A 10,559-nucleotide genomic window follows, 5' to 3' on the forward strand; every position below is an offset into this window, starting at 1 on the left:
AATACAATATAAACTCCTTTAGTAGCAAATAATGTCTCCATTTTTTTAAGGCTTGTACAATAGCATAAAATTCTTTATCATAAGAAGAATACTTCTTCTTCGCTTCATTTAATTTCTCACTGAAGTACACCATTGGTCTCTGTTCTTGACTCAAAACGGCTCCAATTGCAACTCCACTAGCATCAATTTCAACTTGGAATACTTTTTCAAAATCAGGTAAAGCTAAAATTGGTTTCTCTGTGATTTTCCTCTTCAGCAACTTAAAATTCCTGTCTGCTGCTTCTATCCACTTGAACGGCTGATTAGTCTCCTTGATTGTTTCAAGAATTGGTGCACAAATCTGACTAAACCCTCTGATAAATTTCCTATAAAAACTTGCAAGACCATGAAAACTTCTTACCTCAAATATATTCCTTGGAATAGGCCAGTTCCAAATTGCTTGGACTTTCTCTGGATCCATTTTCAACCCTTCTTTAGAAACTACAAATCCCAAGTAAATTAATTCTTCTTTCATGAAACTACATTTCTTCAGATTTATCAGTAGTTTCTCTTCCCGCAGAGTTCTTAAAATCAATTTAAGATGCTCTAGATGTTCTTCTTTACTTCTACTAAAAACTAGAATATCATCAAGATAAACAATAACAAACTTGCCTGAATATTCCTTCAAGACTTCATTGATCAATCTCATGAACGTGCTAGGCGCATTAGTGATTCCAAAAGGCATCACTAACCAATCATACAAACCATTGTTTGTCTTAAATGCAGTCTTCTATTCATCTCATTCTCCAATTCTTATTTGATGATATCCACTCTTCAGATCTATTTTAGTAAAATACTTTGACCCACTCAAACAATCCATCAAATCATTCATGCATGGCAAAGGAAATCCATACCTGATAGTGATCTTGTTTATGGCTCTGGAATCTGTACACATATGCCAATCACCTCCTTTCTTTGGACTGAGTACTGTTGGCACAACACATGGACTAAGACTCTCTTTGATTAGTCTCTTATCCATCAGTTCCTGCACTTATCTTCCAACTTCTACATTCTCTTGAGGAGTTAATCTGTACGCTGCTTTGTTTGGAAAACTTGCTCCTGGTATTAAATCAACATGATGACTAATACTCTTGATTGGTGGCAATGCATTTGGTAACTCATCCACACTAATATCAACGAAATAATTTAACAGAGTTTTGATTTATTCAGGTAAATCATCTAAGTTTGTGGAATTTAAAATTACCTTAGGTCTCCCTATGACAGCAAAATGAATTTCTTCACCTTTTCCTACCTCTTGCAACAACTCCTTTCCACTCATTAGCATAACACTGTTTCTAGGTGATCCTTTGTCAGTGTCATCCTTCAATGGCAGCAGTGTATGTTTATTTCCATTCTTTTCTAGAGTATAAGTATTTTTCCTCCCATCATGAATAGCTTTTTGATCAAACTGCCACGGTCTTCCTAGCAATACATGACATACATCCATTGGAATTGCATCACATAATATCACATCTTTACACGTACCAATCTATATCTCTACCTTGCATTGTTCTGTCACAATAATCTGATGTCCTTTTTGCAACCACGACACTTTGTAAGGAGTAGGGTGTATTGTCTTCACTAATCCCAGCTTGTCCACCATCTCTGTAGAAACAAGGTTATCAATGCTTCCACTGTCAATTATCACTTTACAACATTTACCTTTGGATTTGCACGTAGTTCTGAATATACTCTTCCTTTGAGCTGGTTCTTTAGTCCCTTTCTCTGCCTTAAGCAATGCCCTTTTCGACAATAGGGATTCTCCTACTTCAGGGGATTCTTCCTTTTCTATAAATTCAAGGTGTTTCATGCTTTGCCTCACCCACATTCTCCTTTCTCTAACTTGCTGTTTTATTATGAGGACAATCCCATGATACATGTCCCCATTCTCCACATGTGTAACACCGAATATCTCTTTCTCGACCTCTTCCTCTAGGTGCAAATCTTCCTCTATTAAAATCTCCCCTCTGTGGTGGTCTACTACTTGAACTTCCTGCTTCGTTCTGATGTTGTTGAACCCTTGGTTTGATAGTTCCTCTACCTCTTACTGAACTTTTCCCTCTATTCCTCTGACTTTGTTTTCTCAACATCTTCTCTTCTGCCTTCAAACCTGCTTGATAGGCGTCTTCAATAGTCTTCATACTTAGTAAGCTGATCTCATCCTGTATGTTGTATCTTAAGCCATTGATATATTTGGCTACCTTCTCCATATCATCCTTTGCGTGTCCTGCTCTAATACTCAATCTATAAAACTCTTCTATGTATTCTTTAACAGACATTCCTTTTTGCCTTAAATTTTGTAACTATTTGAAAATATTTAACTGATAATATTTTGGCATAAATTTAGCTTTCATTTTACTCACCATTTTGTCTGATTTCTTGATCATGGACTTTATTTTTCTTGTTCTGGATGTTTGTAGTTCATCCCACCAAATAGCTGCATGACCCTTCAATCTGGTAACTACAAACTTCACCTTCTTTCTGTTGTCAACCTCTTCATAGTCAAAATATTTGTCTAGTGAATAGATCCAATCCATTAGCTCTTCTGCATTGAGACTCCCTTCATACACAGGAATTTCCACCTTTGGTTTTCGACCTACTTTAGCCAACATCTTTATAACTTCATTTTCCTCCTCTTCTTCTTCCTTAGAAGATTCTTCTGTAGCGCTTTCAGCTCCTTCATTAGTTGCTCTCCTTTGTGTAGTCTCCATTGTATCCATCCTTGTATGCAGACTCCAGATCTCCTCCATTAGAACTGCATTTGCTTCAGGTCTTCCTCAACCTATGCCAAATCATCTCCTTGGTGGCATGTTTACTACAGTCAAACTCAATCTTTGTGCTCTGATAATAAATATGATGTAGGAGGTCAATTGAACAACAATTGAACAACAACTGAACAAAAATTGAACAATAATTGAACAACAACTGAACATCAGTTGAACATCAACTGAACAGCAATTGAACAGCAACTAAACAACAACTGGTCCTGCGTTGACTTCCCGCGTTGACTTTCCCTTTAGAAGACAGGTGTTTCGTTCTATGCTATTGATTTCCTTTCTCTATATCTAACGGTTGGCAGTGACATCACAAATCACAATTTCTCCTAGCCAAGATTCATTTACTCCTGAATGATGCAATGCGATATAATCCAATGGCCAGAAATCAGTCAGTCATCCAATGGTTGACAACGATATCGGATAGGGAACTTGCGCGACGCTTACTCGCCTCATGTAGCCGATATGGCTTATAAACCTTGATCTATAGAAATTCGGGTCCAGGTTTAGATTTAAACTCCGATCACTTTTAAAACCCCGATATCCATTGGATAACAGAAGCCATCCAATCCTACGGCTAGCGGCTCTTCAACTAACACACAGATTATCAAACAGCTGAACCCCGTAGTTGATTATGATGTAAGAAGTTGAAACTTGTATCGATGGTTAGGATGGATTATGGGCCTTCAACCACGATCAAACCTTCCTGTGCCCTTCTACCCCTGTTATTAATATTAACGACCGTGATTACACATAAACAGTGAGATTATATTTAAAATACAAAAGACAGAGAAAATACCCGGATGTGCTTCAGAACACGAATTCACGGACGTAAATGAGAGTCTTCAACAGAATTGACACGTAATCACACACTGAATCAATTTATTCAATAAAATAATAGTTACAAAGTCTCGACTCTCTTGGATCGATTATAGAAAATTAACAGACCTCTGTTTGAATCTCAAAACCCACTCTCACTCAACTCTCACTTCTCGCTCAATCCTCAATCATCTCAGCTAATCCTTCTTTATTACATTTTCTTCTTTTCATGAATCAAATCCTATTCTAACTCTACGAACAACTCGATCTCTATTTTTAATTAATCTAACAGTCAAATTGCTATTTTCAAGCTCCATTACGCACCTATGCTAACAACTTTATCCCTTAGTCTAAAATAGGACAATTTCCTAACTATTACAATAATGAATTATAGATCATTTGTGAGAGATCCAACCCTCTCGACCAAAACTCACTTTTGACTACTCAGGTCAATGAAATTCAACTCGTTTAGCCACAACATGTGAACAAACCATCACATTTCTGGCTAAGTCCAGATGCTCTTGCATCACCTTTGTAAAAAATTATAATCTGTGAACTTCAACAAACCTGGCTTTATGTTTTAACATTTTGAAACACTTCATACTTCAACTACAACATTGCAAATACTCAAACTCCCTTATTATGACATTTTGTAGGAAAAACATCTTCCCTCTAACTCATTGAAGAGTGGCTCATACAAAAATGGCCACTCAACATTTTAAGAATCCATGTCATGGGCAAGTATTGGATTGGTATTATCTTGGGTTCGATTATTACTACCTCTCCAACTATCTATTCACACTTCCATGCAATCTGGTATTTGTTTTCTCTTGGATCACTAATGTTTACAAGTTATCCTTCATATTATGCCCTTGATGATATAATGTTCAAATTACAATTCAGTTTCCAAGCACGTGAAATATTTTTTCTAATGTAACTTCCCATTATGATATCAGTGAGTTGAAAATGTTGATTTGATATCACATGTTTGTAGAATGGCGAGAAAGAAAAAAAGAAATTTTTACTGCACTACCAGAGTAAACATTTTGAAATACACCACAAAATCATTTTAATTAGGAGGAATATATGAGAATGGCTCCGTCCTAATCCCAGATCTTTAAGCAACCAAAAGTATGAAATTTTTCTTTTTTCGATCCCTCCAAGTTCTCATTAAACTAGAGGTTAATATAAATTTATGTAATTTCAGATAGATCCCTCTTCAAACATAATATATCTAAGGTTAAATTCAATTTATGTAATTATTTAAATATTGTAAATAAGATAGAAACACATGAATCTTTTTGTATTATCATATACTATGAACAAACCATTTATAAATATAATAAAGTGGAAAAATAAAATAGCATGTCTCTATCTTAATTCCTTATTTTTAAGGCTACTAACGATTTGCACCTTCTTCTTTTTTCCTATCTCTCTCACACTCTTCGTGCTCAATAAATTCAAGGTTACCACACATCATTTAATCGTAGGTAACATAAATTATGTTTCTTTCTGTCCTTTTCATGGTTGATATTTTAAACATCATTGTTAACCGAGGAATGACAGATTAATCTATTTCAACCTTTATGTACTCAAAATCATTGTGAGTTGGTGAATTACATATTAAACACATTATTCATTTCATATCATATGATTGCAATACTTTATGTAGGTTTTATCGTGTGAAACCTCTTTGCCTAAGGTGCAACTTGCTACATCACACTTTTATAAATATGTTACATTCCAACCTAAAAATGGCATATGGAAAGAAAAAACTTGCACTTAGTTAAAGCATGGAAGAGAACTAGACCATGTATTACTTGTTAAAGAGTATGGTGTATCAATATGAAATTAGAAGTTGGTACCTGTCGTTACTTGGCAATGGTCATACATGGAAATTTTTTAGTTTACATCCAATATCCTCCAGAAAAGGTAGAGTTGTGAGTACCCGAATGAAAAATTGTGAGAGTTGTGAGTACGTGAAGGCATAATTGTGAGTGTATAGTTAACATAGTTTTGACTAGTGCGTGATATTGTAACTTTGAAAACATAGTGAAATTGGAATCGTCTTAGTATATAAAAAGTATTTTTTTTCCACTTGCATGTATATGATTAAATTATTGTACCCTAAAAAAATTACTAACCTATTGGGATTTTCCAAAAAAAAATGATGTAAACTTCATAAGATAGAATTAATAATAATAAAAATTGACATTGTTGAAGGGTAATTTTTTGAGCATGGGATTTACTTCATTTATAAAGAAACATTTTGAGTGTAACACGTCAACTATGGTTCTCAATTTGATCAATTCATACCTGCAACACCATCAAATTATCCCTACAAAGGATTTCTTCCAATTTAGGTAATAAATAAAAAAATGTATTCAAGAGTAATCCATACCAAAAAAGGTCCCAGACAACTTTTCCCCTCCATTAACATATTACAATTCAAAGTATTTTTTGTATCCTGTGTGTGAAATTTGAAGTTCAATGCACCTTGTATCCTTGAATTTGCACTCAAAAAACATGAATTTCCTCTCCATGATAGGAGTTGTTTCCTTCTTTGCTACATGCAACCAAGAGAATACATCACATGCTACAACCCTTTCTTCTACATACTTACAAACAAATGCCAACATAAAGGAGATGAAAGACAAGAAACTGAACCAGTTTTTCTTCAAAGGGTAACACCACAACCATACACTTCTTTTGGAACCTTCAACCATGTACGTCTTATTGTCACAATGAAATCCATGATGTGGATGTAATGGATGAAGAGGGTGGGTGAAATTTTTGTCTCTTCACCTTTTATTCTTTTGAACAAGTATGTGCAATGTAGTTCCCACTGGATGTTGTCAATTCCCTTTAACTATCCCATGCTATTAAGCGTCATGAAAGTTACGTGGATACTCGGATTGGACAACTTTGTTTTACTATGAAAAACAAGAAATAGAACCAATTTTTCTTCACAAGGTAACATCAGAACACATACCCTTCCTTTCGCACCTTGAATCCTAGACATCTTATTGTCACAATTAAAGCCATGATGTGGATTTAAGGGGTGAATACGGTGGGTGAAATTTTGTCTCTTCATCTTTTATTATTTTTCGCAAGTATGTAAATGTAGTGCCCACGAGATTTTGTCAATTCCATTCAGATATCCCATGCTCATAAGCGTCATGGACATTACAAGGATATTGGGATTGAACAGATCTATTTTACTATTTTTTATTTTACTTTAATTTGATGTGGAGAAAACTTTGGTTGTACTACAAAAGTATTTTTATTGGCCAAATCTCTGACACGGTGTTTGAAAATATATCAGATTTAGCATCACTGGTGCCATCACCAAGCCAACCATTAAGAAGGGAGGCTTGTATATTCCTCTACCTACTCCTAGCCAACCCTGGGAATACATCTCCATGGACTATATGTCTAACGTTCCTTCTACCAAACATGGAAATGACTATGTATTTGTGGTCATCAATAGATTTTCTCAGATGGCCATATTGGCTGTCTGCAAGAAGAGTATCACTTCAGAGGCCTATACCAGACTCTTCCTTGAATGAGTGTGGGTACATTTTGGGATCATGCAAACCATAATATTAGATCGGATAGCAGGTTCCTAAGCACGTTTTGGTTGAGCCTTTGGTCATTGTTGGACATCGAGCTCACCAAGTAATTTGACTACATTCCACCCCCAAATTGATGTCCTGACAGAGGTCGTCAACATGATGATTATGCTCATACTACACATGTACAACTCTAATCATCCATGGACATGGGATAAGAGTATTCCCTATGTGCCACACATCTATAAAAATTGTCTCCATAACTCGACTAGCCACAACCCCATTGAAGTGGGCCTAGGATTTCAACCATTTTTTCCCCTTGATGTTGCACTACCTTTTGCAACTACACAGGAAGAATATGGCCATGTTCAGTATGAAGTTGATAAATCCACCAGGTTTAGTGATCACATTCAACACACCCACCAGTAGGTTCATGACATTTTGGATAAATCCAATTCCAAATACAAACAACATCATGGTCAGCATTAGGTGCCCCATAAGTTTTAGGTGGGCAACAAAGTTTGGTTACATATGCAAAACGAACACCTCACTAGAGTCCATCGTAAGCTTCAACCACTCTCATACAGGCCTTACACTATCACCAAAGTTGCGGGAGACAACTCTTTCATGCTTAGTATCCCATCATTCCTTGGATTTCACCCCGTATTTAATGTGGAGTAACTTCAACCATAATTTCCACCATTGCTAGACACATCAAACATTGCCGAGCAATTGACACCAAAAGATCTCAACCCGAGCTGCATTGAATAGGCCACAACTAATCATATCATGGACATACATATCAAGAAAACTTGTAAAAAGAGAATCCAATTGTATCGAGTTATCAAATTTGTTTGACTCTTGCACCACGACAAGTGGCTCACCAGGGACCAAGTTCAACATAAATTTCCCCATCTCATAAAGGAACTCAATGCAATTGGGACCATTGCTTCCTAAGGGGTGAGGAGTAATCCAGGTGGATATTAATGGACACCCACCTATTCCACTTGTATCCCCAAAATTGTTTCTTTTTGTTTCCTTAATTGTAACATAGTTGTCTATTTTTTCCATTTTTTGGATCCTGAACTTCCGAAGTCCTTTTAAGGCCCTAAACAACATTTTTTTGGAAAACATGCAATCTCACAAATCCTAGTAGCAATTTTTAATTTCTGTATTTATTGGGTAGATATTTCTAACGAGGTATCATATGTGTCAAACAAATATCATATGCTAAAGTTACGACCTTGGGAAGTTGGTGTAACAACTAACCCCAATGAGGTCCACAAACTTTTCTCACTTCATCTCCTAGGGTAAGGTTTTTGGATGTTTGGGGTTTTCCCTTATTTTTCAATAATAATAAGGCTTGTGAGCCTCATTGAAACACAATTCAAAGGAATGTAGTCGCCACATATCTTCTTAGAGATAAGCTACCATCACTCAATCTTGTTTGCTTCCATTCTGCATGTAAACAATTTTCAGTATTATGTTATTTATGACTTGAAGTTCTGTTTTCACTCTAGTTCTGTGTTTCTACTGAAATTTGTATTTCATTTTTTTCTAGCATGAATCTGGATCAATTAACGAGGACTTATTAGATCAAAAGATAACTATTCTGGATTTGTTCTAGGAAGTTAAGAATTCACTATTGTCCTAGATATCAACTAATTGTTTCCTTGACTGAACATCTATGTGTTTATTCACTCAGTTTCCTAATTATTTTTTATCTTTTAACTATTAATTAGCTTATATTAGTTTCATTTTTCCAATTAGATAGTTTCAACTTATGATCTAGATTCCTCTATTATGATGATTGTAGATATCTCACAACACTCTAAAACACCAAGCATGGCTACTAAGTCTAAATGAAGATGGATCTCTTACCCCAAATGGTGTGATGTCTAGTTTGGACCTCATATTGTATAGAATCTCTAGTAATGGTTGTAAGGTCATTTATCCCTATCAATAATACCTTATAGAGGGAACTTTACTAGTAGGAGGATAGGCCATATAGTGATCCATATTAGATATCGTTGGCCAAATATCTTTCACAATGCCAAAGAATATGCCAAAATTTGTGATAGTTTCGAAAGGATGGGTTGCCTAGTATAATTAGATGAAATTTCTTTTATAAACACAACTAGTGGTAGATCCCTTGCATAGGTAGCTAAGCTCACTACTAGAAAATTTAGAAATGATGGGATAAAGGAGAAACCTAATAAATTAGTCCCTGACATAGATGATGTAGAGAACTGTGATAGAGGGACACAAACAAAGGGTCATAAAAATTAGGAGAAGGCTGACTAAAAATTGTGTATATTTAGGCAAAATGGATTATGGCTAAGTAAGGCTATTAAAAGATATCAAATTTAACTTGCAATATAGGAGGAGGCCACACAATTTTTTTTTATTTTTTATGGTAACACTTGTGTGGAAGCCCAAGTTTCCAAACATAAATCTATGGCTACATATTATGAGGAAGGGATAGTAACCCTAAAGGAATGACAAGCAATAAAAAAGCTCAACTAGATTTAGGAGATCATTTTGGGTATCCATAATGGGACTGTGGAAATAAGGTTATAGAAAGAGTGAGAGAAGACCTTTAAACCACAAAAGAAGTAGAAACCTTAGAGGCACAAAAGAAAAAACTTGGCATATTTACGGAATCTGTATTTAGTTTCATAATTCCTTCTCTTGTATATGAACTTTTTTTATATGAGAAGTATATGTTATCTCAATTCATGGAAATTTCTAAGAGGAAATCCTACAAGGTGACCTCTATAATTCTGGAAGTCTACTATAAGTGTAGCAATGGGGATAAAGTATTGTTGTGAGAATTGTATGAACATACTATACTATCACACCATGATCTTAGGTGGAAACCTAACCATTTTTTCGGTGATGTTCAACCAAAAGTTTTGACTTCTTTCCTAAATACTCATGTTCAGTAGAGAATTTCCCTATTCATCATTCAAAAGAATCAAGATTGTCACCTTTTAGTTAGGGGTGAATTTCATTAGCCAAGAGATATCGTCCATTGGCATTATCAATTGGCTAAATCTCCCCTACAAGTAGAACTGATATCCTTTACAAGAATGTAATCCATTAATCGATGCATTAGGAAATTTGAATTTTTGAAGATAAAATACCTAGAAGGATGTAAAAAAAATATGGGAGTAGGCTATAGAGGATATAAGGAAAACAAATGCACTTAATTTTATGAACCTCCAAGTAACCACTCATATGATAAAAAAGTATGTTCAGTGTAGAAGGAGATGTGGGAATAAATGGATTAGACTTTGGTTCCATTTTCCCTTGATTTGGCTGCCTTCACCAGAGTACCAAAGTGATTGCAACA

The sequence above is a fragment of the Pinus tabuliformis genome, chromosome 7 (genome assembly GCF_031772625.1).
Source record: "Pinus tabuliformis cultivar Carrire ecotype Pingquan chromosome 7, CPIR1, whole genome shotgun sequence".
In the NCBI taxonomy this organism is placed as follows: Eukaryota; Viridiplantae; Streptophyta; class Pinopsida; order Pinales; family Pinaceae; genus Pinus; species Pinus tabuliformis.